This window comes from Sphaeramia orbicularis, chromosome 14 (genome assembly GCF_902148855.1).
Source record: "Sphaeramia orbicularis chromosome 14, fSphaOr1.1, whole genome shotgun sequence".
NCBI lineage: Eukaryota > Metazoa > Chordata > Actinopteri > Kurtiformes > Apogonidae > Sphaeramia > Sphaeramia orbicularis.
Genome location: NC_043970.1, coordinates 522184 through 534376, shown reverse-complemented (window position 1 = coordinate 534376; position 12193 = coordinate 522184). Strand labels below are relative to the sequence as shown.

General features: G+C 37.6%; 1 protein-coding gene across 1 annotated transcript in view; it reads right to left on the bottom strand.

Annotated features, from left to right (window-relative positions):
- The window catches only part of LOC115433397 (protein sprouty homolog 3), a 40066-nt gene extending 29302 nt beyond the window's left edge, over positions 1–10764 (bottom strand). The window contains exon 1 of the mRNA XM_030154779.1: positions 10015–10764. The gene's annotated coding sequence lies outside the window, so the exon portion shown is untranslated. The remainder of the gene's footprint in view (positions 1–10014) is intronic.
- Positions 10765–12193: the final 1429 nt, after the last annotated feature.

Sequence of the window (12193 nt, the reverse complement as noted above, 5' to 3'; positions counted from 1 at the left end):
TAATAAAGTATCTATCTATCTATCTATCTATCTATCTATCTATCTATCTATCTATCTATCTATCTATCTATCTATCTATCGTTCTATCTATCGTTCTATCTATCGTTCTATTGTTCTATCGTTCTATCTATCGTTCTATCGTTCTATCGTTCTATCTATCGTTCTATCTATCTATCGTTCTATCTATCGTTCTATCTATCGTTCTATCTATCGTTCTATCGTTCAATCGTTCTATCTATTGTTCTATCTATAGTTCTATCTATAGTTCTATCTATAGTTCTATCGTTCTATCTATCGTTCTATCTATCGTTCTATCTATAGTTCTATTGTTCTATCTATCGTTCTATCTATAGTTCTATTGTTCTATCTATCGTTCTATCTATAGTTCTATTGTTCTATCTATCATTCTATCTATCGTTCTATCTATCTGATCTGTTCTGTATGTGAAAAACAGTACTCTGTGTGTGTGCGTTTGTGTGTGTGTGTGTCAAGGTTATTATCGTTAATGAAAATGAACGAAATGACGAAAACTAAAATTGAAAAAACATTTTCGTTAACTGAAATAAATAAAAACTATAATTAAAAGAAAAAAAACGATAACTAACTGAAACTGTATTGTGTGTTTACAAAACTAACTGAAACAGATACAAATTATGGATAAAATTCCCTTCATTTTCATTTTTGTCAATGTTGATATAGGACAGTACATGTGAAAATTTCGTCTCAGATCAGGGGTATAACAGAGGTATAGAAGTCGTGAGGCCGACGGTGAAAGTTTGGAAAGTTTCAGTTTTGTTTTCACATAAGTGATGTTGTGTATGGATCAGGGATGTAGCAATTACTGGTATAACGATAAACCACGCTAAAATTTCCGATGGTTAGTATTACCGTTTAAATTCTAATTATCATGATAACCATGTTCAATTACCGCACTTAGAAAACTTGATCTGAAAATGTTCAAACCAACTCCACTCTGACCTGTCCAACTACTGTTTTTCCCGCTCAAAAAAACACTCAGGAATCAATAGGAGAATTGATAAGGAATTGGACTGATGAGCCGAATGGACAATGGCATTGATACTGATCAAATCCTATAAATTCCCACCCCTAGTGCAGATATCTGTTACGTCCATAAGGTTCCATCTTTAATGCACATTTGTATGTTTGAAGTTGACATGTTAATTTTTGAATGTTTCTGCCACAGAAAGTACATTGTGCCTGTTTATTTATTTATTTATTTATTTATTTCAAAATACAACTTGGTTCAATTATTTCAGTGTGTGTATTAGTACTTTTTGAACATTTTGAGCACAGTTTCAACAATAGAGTGAATGCACATCCGTCACTTCCCCCCAGGCCACGCCCCCAGGCCACGCCCCTCTCAGTCAGACTGAGCGGCAAAAACAAAGCGGCTCAACATGGCGGAGTGTAGCAGTAACTCCAGCCAGAGCAGAAAACTGTGGAATATCAGATGACATTAAAGACAACTGGACTGGACATGGATCCATCCAAGCTACCAAACAACCAGTGTTCTACCAACACTGATCTGGGACAGAAATCACCTATCCTGACATTTAGATGAACCTGAGTTCAACGGCGGGAAAATCCCCAATGCAAAGGCTGAAAGCATCCAACAGACCCAGAGTTGTGTCCATCCTGGTCCTGGTTCATTAGAGGATTCCAGCTGGTGAGTGCTTTCATTCAACATACTATTGTTTTGGAGGTTTTGTGTCAGTGCAGACGGAGTTTGTTGGTGGTGATTTGGGCGGTAAAGGCCCAGCAGTAGTGCTCACAGTTCACTACTGATTTACTGGAGTTGAACCCTTAGTACTGACCCAAGTGAGTGGATGATCTACTGGTACTGTGGAGATTTAAGGAGAGTTCACATCAAATACTGGATCCAACACAGATCCAACAGCTGTGTGCTAGAGGAGCCCCTGATCTGGAAAACTAGGTTAGCCTCAGTTTAAGCTAGATTACAAATCATGTAGAGCACAAGGTTCACAATCACACAACTGAAGACACAAACGATTCAGTTCTGAAACATAGAACTAAATGACAGATGCTAACATGAAGAGCTTTACTAAGAAGGAACGTTAGCCAAAACCAGATGGAATTTAAGGGATGAGTTTACACCAGAACACAGCACAAATGAACGTTAGCTGACACAGATCCAGGTTTGGTTGTCTGGATTCCAGTTCTTTCTCTGAATTGCAGCGATCCATCTGCTTCTTCTGTCTGTGGCTTTAGGTCTCCCCTAAAACGAGAGCTCCCAGTGCTTTTAAACCTATTTGTGCGATCAATGGCACAACAGCTCTGCCCCATTTTTTAGATAGTTCTAAAGTTTTCGCAGTATTCAAACCAAAGCCGCTGCTCATCTGCCTCTGTCTGACACTCAGTGGGCGGAGCCACAGTGACTTCTGCTAGAGCTGACGTCACATGCAGACCCTCTATACCGCGATAATAATGATAACCGTGATAATTTTGGTCACAATAACTGTGATATGAAATTTTCATATGGTTACATCCCTAATATGGATCACACCCCCACCTACATTACCCCCTCCAACCTGCTCTAGGGAATGTATCCATGGTACTGTCCACATGTTTGTCTGTGCTCAGTCAGAGCCCCCCTAACCCCACCCCCAAAATAAAGTGTCCTCACTTATTTCTTTGAATAGGATGGAAGATAAAATATATGAAAAAACTAAAAATAAACTAAAACTAAGCATTCAGAAAAAATGACAACTAATAAAATCTAGCAAATCTGCTCTAAAAACTAATTCAAACTAACTGAATTAGAGAAAAAAAAGTCTTAACTAAATAAAACTAAACTGTAATGAAAAATCCCAAACTATTAGAACCTTGGTGTGTGTGTGTGTGTGTGTGTGTGTGTGTGTGTGTGTGTGTGTGTGTGTGTGTGTGTGTGTGTGTGAGACGTTCAGGCTCTAGGACCCAGGGGCCTTCCTCCTGATGCCCTCTGGGAGCATAGCAGGATTGAATGACAATAAACTGGATGAGATACCGGATGTGCCGAATCTGACCCCAACGGAAAGACTGAAATAGACACTGCAGACCAGCGAGCATTGAATGAGTGAGGAATGGTGACGCTATAATAAAATGAAAGTGATGGAGCCAGATGTACAGTAGAAGGGAACGAGCTGCACCGCGCTTTGTAATGTGTGTGTTTCAGATGGTCCTCTGCACACTGGGTGGGCTGGACTCCAGTAAACCCTTGTGTTTGCAGAGGTTTGGATGGAACACTTACAAACATAAAAAGCCAGTGAATGTGTGTTAGAGGGTCCATCTGTGGAATAATCTCAACCACAACTTTAAAATATCTTCTTCAGTTTGTGCATTTAAAAGGATGTATAAATCCACTATAATAACAAAATATAGAACATTATCTGAATAAGTGAATATCTAGTTATAACATAGAACAGGGGTGTCAAACTCATTTTCTTTCAGGGGCCACATTCAGCCAATATGATCTGAAGTGGACCGGACCAGTAAAAAAAATACAAGTGAAAAAAGTCAAATTACATTATGATATGTTTATATCGACACTGTAAAAAAAAAAAAAGTAACAAAAAACGGTATTATTCCGGCAGCAGGGGTGCTGAAAAAATCCAGTAAAATAACAGAAGATAACCATCTCATAAAAATACGGTAATTGTCCATAATTAAAATCCAGTTTTTTGCCCTAACTTTACATGAGATTTTGCATAATTTTTTTTTTTCACTTTTTAATGTTTAATGAAGAATATTTACATGTGTTAAAGCAATAAAATTACCTATAAATAAATATAAAAATAATTGTCAATGTTAAATCTATGTTAAAATTTGTTAAAATGCAGTTGGCTTAAGAATTGATAGGAGTGAAATGTCGCCTCCGTAAGGATTTTTGTGTTCACTGTGCGCTAAGGTTGTATACAGAGTGAGCGCTCTTTTGCTAGAGATGATCTTTGCCGTATATTTCCGTTCGTTCTTTTCTCTGCAGTTAAAGTTCAGAAAAACTCATGTTCGCTAAGTGTGCTCTACTACTGTGTGCCTTGGAAAGTTGTCGTCTTTGTAAGTGTGCATGTCTGAAAACAATATTAAGTTCTAGATGTTGGTTGTTTAATACATTGAAACTGTTCTGTGAATGTGTAATGAAGCTAACGTTTATGCTATTCAAGCTAGTGATGTGAGTTCATTCCATGTGTAGTGGAATTAATAAGAACTATCTGTTAGTAAAATGTTAAAGAAATAAGCACGATTTCTACATAAAGGAGAACCTCCAAATCAGAAAAGAAAGCCTTGTTTGGACTCTGCTTTATCCTTGTTCGCTGGCTGTCTAGCTGCACAGTCACATGTTGTGAGGACAGCACATGAACACTGGGTGAACTAAACCCTGGGATGAAGATATTTCTGTATAGAGCTCTGACATAACTTTTTTATGCCCAACTTGAAGGGACTTGAAGGTTGAGACACCAGTCAAGTGTAGCAGCAGAACACAGAACACTGACAGCAGAGTTCTCCCAAACACTGACACTTTCTCTTGTACTTTTTATGAAATGCCCCAGAATTTGCAAAACAGACCAGTGTTTCCTGTTGATCGTTGCTTCATCATGACAAGCAGAGCTTATGTTGCAATGATCCATAGAGCTGTCATTTGAGTTTAGGGGTTTTAGACCTTATGAAGGAGGACCAGTCTCATTTAATTCACCCCTTGGCCCCTCCCCCTTAGCCCCACCCCCTCCATTTTGCGTGTTCACGTGAAGGGGTAGGGGTGTCCCGATTCTCGATTAGTCTGAGGGGAGGGGCTAAAAGGGGGGGGGGGCTGTTAACCCTCCAAACGGAGATTTTTCAGGACCACACTACAAACGGAGGGGTAGGACAAATTTCCCATAATTCTGTTGGAATCATCTGTCAGACAAAAAAGTGCAGCAGTGACGAAAGAAACACATAAATGTACGGATTTTCTTCATAAACAACTTAATCATTTGATTGACAGTTTAATACTGTTTCAGTGTGTTATAGATCGCATTTCTGCGCTTTGCAGTTGAAACATGCCCAAAGCCCATGGAACAGAGACGGTTCCAGCCGCTGACCACATGGAGAATACTGTCGTAAACAAAGTTGTCGCATCTGTTTATAGTGACATCGATGACTGATGATGATGTAACAGGTCTGGAAGGGTTGGACCATTCCATAGGGCAGTGTTTTTCAACCTTGGGGTTGGGACCCCACGTGGGGTCGCCTGGAATTCAAATGGGGTCACCTGAAATTTCTAGTAATTGATAAAAATTAAAATAAAAACTTACTAATAAGAAATATGTGGTGAGTTGACAGAGACAATATTAACACATAACAGACATGACAAACTGTGGGTGTGAAACTGCAGCACTGTGGTTCTGTTTATCTGTCAAATGTTCATTGTGGTCAGTTTCAGATGCTGCAGCTCTTTCATAATTCATAGTTTCAGTTCTTGTTTGTTCAGTATTAATTGTCCTCCTTGTAAATCACAGCTGGACTGACTGGACAGATCCTGACCAAGGAAAATCAAATTCTCCCTTTGTGCAGTAATCTACACCTGGATTTACTGCCTCTGTCCACAATAATATACATTATATAGACTAAATGTTCTCTAACATTAACATTTATTTGCAACATAGTATGGCAAACTATTACACAATCAAAAACAAATTAATGTTAGCAAAAAAAAAAAAAGTCTCCACTCTGAATGTCTGGGGTCGCCAGAAATTTGTGATGTTAAAGTGGGGTCATGAGACAAAAAAGGCTGGAAACCAGTGCCATAGGGGAATATTTCAACCCCTACCCCTGAGAACTCTGTTACAAGGGGTAGTGCCACGTGCAAGGGCCGACGGGGAGGGGTAAGGGGGAGGGGCTGTGGGGTGAATTTTGGTTGGACTAAGTCCAAATAGAAACCATTCAACTTTAGTGATGATAGAATCAGTCCTCTATATCCATGATGGGCTTTTCATTGAGTCCGTCATGCTGTTTTTACTGTGGCTCCAAACAGACATCCTCTTCTTTTTTCTGTTATAATGAGTGGCATCCAGCGTTCACGCTGCCTTCATGTGCTAATTCGACATTAATAGTGCGTTTGTTGTCGTAGCAAAATTAAAAATGGCTGACACACAATTAATCCTGACCTCCTACTTTGGTGAAAGAGATTTGGATGTTTTAATTCATCTGCTACAGCTTTTTTTTTTTTTTTTAAACTTGTCTTGTCCATCATCATAACAGTAGAATGGTGGTCTGGCTCCTTTCGGGGCTGAACACATTTGCTTTGCCAAAGGGAAACTTCATAAAGTGCATGAAGCTCCACTTGATACTCTACTGTGTTTATTATGAGTTTTGTTGAACCACATTTCGATGCTGAACCTGACATGGGGGGGGGGGGGGGGGGGGGAGACCCTCACAAGAAAGTATCAACAATACAAACAGTAACAACCATGGTGATAATTATAATGGAAACAATAACTAGAACCAGAACTGAGTGGTAATTTGTAATTGGTAATTTTTTTTCTTTTGTAAATTGTGTATAGCACTTTTTCCTTTTTGTACAGTTTCTGTCTTTAAATCTAGTCTGTATTTAATTCTTCTATTTTGGTTTTAATTATTCTTCTGCACAGCACTTTGGTCCACTGCAGTTGTTTTAAAGTGCTTTATAAATAAAGTTGGATCAGATATAAATGTGTAAAATCATCAGCTAACAGCGGCAGAACGCTAATAAAAGTATTGTTTATCATTGGCCCTGAACCCCTCGTTGCTCTCTGTGACATTGAAAAGTTCAAAGGTTAGTTTCATCTCGTGGATCTAATGTTTTTCCCAGTTCTCCAGTGGAAAATACAACATGAGGAGGCGTTCATGTGCAGTTTTTGAGTTCGTAACTAGTATTTATCATATTTCTCATAACACGTGAAGGCAGCACTGTTGTCATATAGTATGTGTGGAGTTAACATCCCCTTGACTTAAAAATGCCTGAGTGGACGAAACACAGATGGAGTTTTGTGTTTTTGTGTCCTCCTCAGGTGGGGTTGAATTCAATTGGTTGCAAACTTCAACCTCAACTTCAACTGCACCACTAGGTGTCACTAAAGCTCACATGCCCAACCTTCATCTTGGATTCACAATTGAATGTGTTTTCCTACTTTGGACGTTGTGTTCACTGTTCAATCTCATCACTTTTGTTTTAATGCGTTAATGTCCACCATCATACATTTTCAGCGACACAGTCTGGATTTTCCTACTTTTTTATCCACACACACATATGCTACACTGATACATTATTAGCCTCATGGAATAATTGTTTAACTCACACAAATGGACAAAAGTATGTGGACGCGTTGAATACTAACAGGGGTCTGGGACACAAAACAATAATGACTAATGTCAGAATAATAATATAGTTTTTATATTATGGGGTAAATATCATTGCATTGGTTCATTTGGTTTAAATTCTTATCTTTGTTTCCAAAATACCTCAGAGATGGTTTTGACTTCATTTCTCTCAATATTGATTTTTTTTGTTCTACCTCTAAATTTATAAAATATATTTCATGCTCTGACTAATTTTTTTTTCCTTCCACATCTAACCATCTACTTTCATCACATCTGACTGAGGAATTACCATCAAACTTTAAGGAAATATTGATGTGTCTAAACTATATGGACATAAATATGTGGACACATCCTGTCTCCAGCTGTCAGATGTCCTGTTCATGAGGATCAGACACAGAAACATCAATATTAATAATCAATAGGATATTTATCCCATAATATAAAACTATATTCTGACATTAGTCATTATTGTTTTGTATCCCAGACCCCTGTTAGAAAAGAAACACCTGGATTCACCGTGTCCACATACTTTTGTGTGTATAGTGAATGACTTAAACAATAACACTGTAAAAAAAAATAAATAAATCTGTAATTTAACAGAATTTTCACTGTTTATTTTACAGATTTTTCCTGTATTTTTAAAATACAGGAAAATATCAATGAAATGACAAAAAAAAAGACTGATTTTACATGTCAAATGTAAAATAACATGAAAAAACTGTAACTGTGAATAACCAAACAATATCTTTTTTTTTTAAAGAATTTTTTTCTTTTTTCACAGAAAAATACAGTTAAAATGCATTTGCAAAAGTATTGTAATTTCACAAATATTTCTTTTCTGTTTATGAGATTAAACTGTTAATTTAAAGTTTAATACTGTAAAAAAGAAAAATAATAAAACGAAATAAATTTACTGACAATTAACCATTAAAGAAGTATTTGTTCTGTCAGTTGAACCAGACTTGTTTGTTCATTGACAAATATCTTGTGTAATTACAGGAGGTTTCACAACAAAAATGTTGAATAAATGTATTTTTGTGAATGTATAACATGTATAAGCACTGATAAACTGTCCAAATACAGTTTTTATCAGTGGATTGGACAACTGAGTCTCACTGAAAATTATTTACATATATATTTATAGGGAATTTGATTGTTTTAATACATGAAAATGTTCTTTATTAAACATTAAAAAGTAAAAAAAAAAAAAAAAAAAGCAAAATCTCATGTAAAGTTAGGGCAAAAAACTGTATTTTAATTCTGGAAAATTACCATATTTTTATGAGATGGTTAATTTCCGTTATTTAACAGTATTTTCTCGGCACCCCTACTGCTGGAATATTACTGTTTTTTATGTTTGTTTGTTTTTTTACAGCGTATGCTATGAAGCTAATGATATGCTATATGTGTTCTAAACACTTCTATTGTGCATTAGCTAGTATTTCTTTTAAATCTCTGTCCTTTATTTCTGTTCTCCATCCATCTGTCCATCCGTTCATCCATCCATCCCTGGCCAGTCCCTCGGCCTAACCCCAGCCCTCTCCTCACCCCATTCACTTTCTTCCTCTCCCTCCCTCTCCCATCAGTCCATCCCATCATTTGCTCATCCACCCGCCCCCTCCAGTCCAACCCCAGCGGAGATGGGTATTGACATTCTGCATCCGACCTTGAGGACAATCAATCCCAACCCCACATGTCCCCATCATACACACACACACACACACACACACACACACACACACACACACACACTGCTAAAACTCCACTAACGTTAACATGCAGCTCAGTCACTTAATGGGACTATTTCACTTATTTCCCTCTGTTGGATTGTTTCAAAATGAGCTTGTTTTCAGTCAGATTTCACCAAAATCAGCTCCAAACAACCGGACTACTTTCCATACACTGCTGTTAATAAAATTAGTGGTGCAATCAATCGGTTCCCCAAAAAGGTCATAGTTGATGAGCCTACAGGCCTGAACACACACTGAACTCTACTATGAACGATAAGCAGGAAAAGAAAATCTATAGAAAGCACAATTATGTTTATATAAGACTTTACAACCATTTTCTCTAATACAACGATATAGAAAATGTAATATTTGAAAGCTAATAAAGGGATTCAGAGCAACCAAAAAAAGGGAACACAACAGTCTAGGTAGTCAAAACTGAAACTTTACTCATTTTCTTTCTGTTTTCTTTCACATTGTTACATCACAAACTAGATTCAACTTGTCTGCATTTAAAATAAAGTGCATAATCTGTGCACATTTACACTTTTGCCTTGTCACTCGATGTGCAAAAGTCCACTTGTGCTTGTTTTTTTTTTCTATTATTTGCATGAGGTTAAATTGCTAACATAGAAGTTTTACTGGAAAAATACAAGTGAGGATGAGAAAGTGTCACTTTCTTCTGCTTCTAGGTCTCCTGGTCTGTTTGTACTCTGCATAGTTTGCAGTCTAAGTCTGTAAAATAAAATAACTAGAATAAAGTGATATAATATTAAGACTTTTCCTGCCGTGTACAAAATGTTTGTGCAGCTCCACGTCCTTTTCAAATATTTACTCAAATCGTCCAGAATTCCAGCCTTGTTTCCAGTCCAAGGTCATGCAAATCATCAATAGTTTATCAGCAGATCAGATGGCGACAGGATGAATTTATGCTTACCTCTGACTGGTGGGAGATCCATTCTGAGGCGGGGTCTGGGGCGTCCTGGGTGTCCGTGTGCGCCTGTTCCTCTCACCAAAAGCAACTACAGTATGTCTAGAATGATAATCCTGACTGTTAGTTGGTCTTTTGCAGTGTGTGGAGACTTTTCTGCAGCTAACTGGACCTCTACTGCCTTTCTAGAAGGGACTTTTGAACTTGTTTTTGGTTGATTTTGCTAAAATATGATATCCTATTCAATATTTTATGCAATTAGTGGAGCTGTAGTCTAAAGGGCGTGTGTTCGTAGGGAGGGAGAAGGCTGAGAGGATGCTGGATCTAACAGTGGCACACCCTCCTCCTCCTCCTCTTCTTCCTCCTCTTCTTCTTCTTCTTCCAGGAGCGCTCAGATCCTGGATCCTCCTCCTCCTCTTCCTTCTCAAATCACCTCCTTCTGTCACCCCTTTCAAAAAACCCCACGACAGGAACCAGTCCAGTTTATGTGCAGGACGTAGACAGACTCCACAGCTTTTGTCCAACAGTCCAGGTTCTTGTCAGGAGTCTGGGTCAGCTGCAGAAGTGGAAGTAGCACCAGAAGGCAGAAGGCAAGTGGTGAAGGGAGCTCGGAATGAAAGAGAAGTGAAGCTGCAGTGAAGGGAAAAGGCTTCCATAGAGGGTCAACTGCTTCTTCTCTTTCTTCTTCCTCTTCTTCTTCTTCTTCTTCTTCTTGTTCTGTGCAGCTCCTGTGCTGCGTTCCCGTCCTGCTGGAGTTTCCTCTCCTCTCCCCTAGAGATGAATGACTGAGAGCTGGATGCACTTTCTCTCTCCGTCCCAGTCACCCCTCCCTTCCCCTCCTCTCTCCTCCCCTCCTCTTCCCTTCCTGTCTTTCTCTCCACCCCCTCTCTCTCTCCCTCACCCATCATTCAGTTCATTGGCGTTCAGTTCTGCTGTATGAACATGACAGTGCAGAAGCCTGGGTGAAACCGAAACCAACGTCAACCAAAAGACTTGATAGTCTTTGGTACGAAACACACTGCACTGGCCTGAGCTTTATCACACACACAAAAACAAATAAGATCCACTGTGTGAGCGGTGTTGGGGAAACTGAAACTACATGGACTTCAGTGAAGTTTATACTTCTTCCTACTCCTTTTTGACCATGGAGTATTCAGACTTGTATGTGCTTGAAGATAGATTCTGTCCATTTAAATGTTTTTTTTTTTTTGTCTTAATTTGCTTTGTTTTGTTTCTTTGCATGTTTGAAATAAATAAATAAATAAATGTAGTTCTGTTTGGCTGTAACTTGCTGGTAGTTCAAGTATCAGTTTGCAAACTACAGTTTTGGGCAACAACATAAAATTAGGAAGTTTTTTTAATTTATTTTTTGTAATATAAATTGTATTTGTCCACTGAACACAGACAGTCCCTTTGTCTTTCCTGCTGAATGTTTTTTTTTTTCCCAACTTTTTTGAAAATATTTGACTACAATACATAAATTTTGAACAAGCAAACAACAAGATGTCAAAAAGGAAAAAGCATTCGAACAAATAAGTTTAAGAAAATAATGCATAGATTTAAAGACACAAAGTATAATAGACAAATAATAGTATAAATAAATAAATAAAAATAACAAATTTAACAAAAATAAATAAATCAATGCAACAGAGAGTTCATTGAATTTTAAAGAATTGTTTATAAGTTGCCAGGGTGCCAGAGCTTTTTTTTGTTAAAGATAAATTCTAAAGATTTAATTTATTTTTCAAAATCGATTAAAAAGATTTTAAAATTTGGGTGTCTTTTGGTATATTTATTTTTATATATATATATGTGAAATTTTCACAAAAAAAAAAAAAAAATCAAATTTACAACAAATTCTAAATTGCAAATGTCATGTTTAAAATACGTAATTACATTTTGGGATGTTATAGTTATCTTTTCATTACTATTAGATATTATATATTTTTCAATTTTGGACCAGAAACTAGAAGAGTGTCATTTCCTCCTGAATGTCTTTGAAGACATGATCATGTCATGACATCACAGCCAACGCTACCTCTGATTGGCTGGTCCTGGCACCACTCCAATGCTTCGCAGATGTGCGATTATTACTAACGTCATGTGGTCGTCACCACCGTGGACAACCCGTGCCGCCCCAACTGTGTCCATATTTGGTTTCATATTCACCACATGTACATTCACT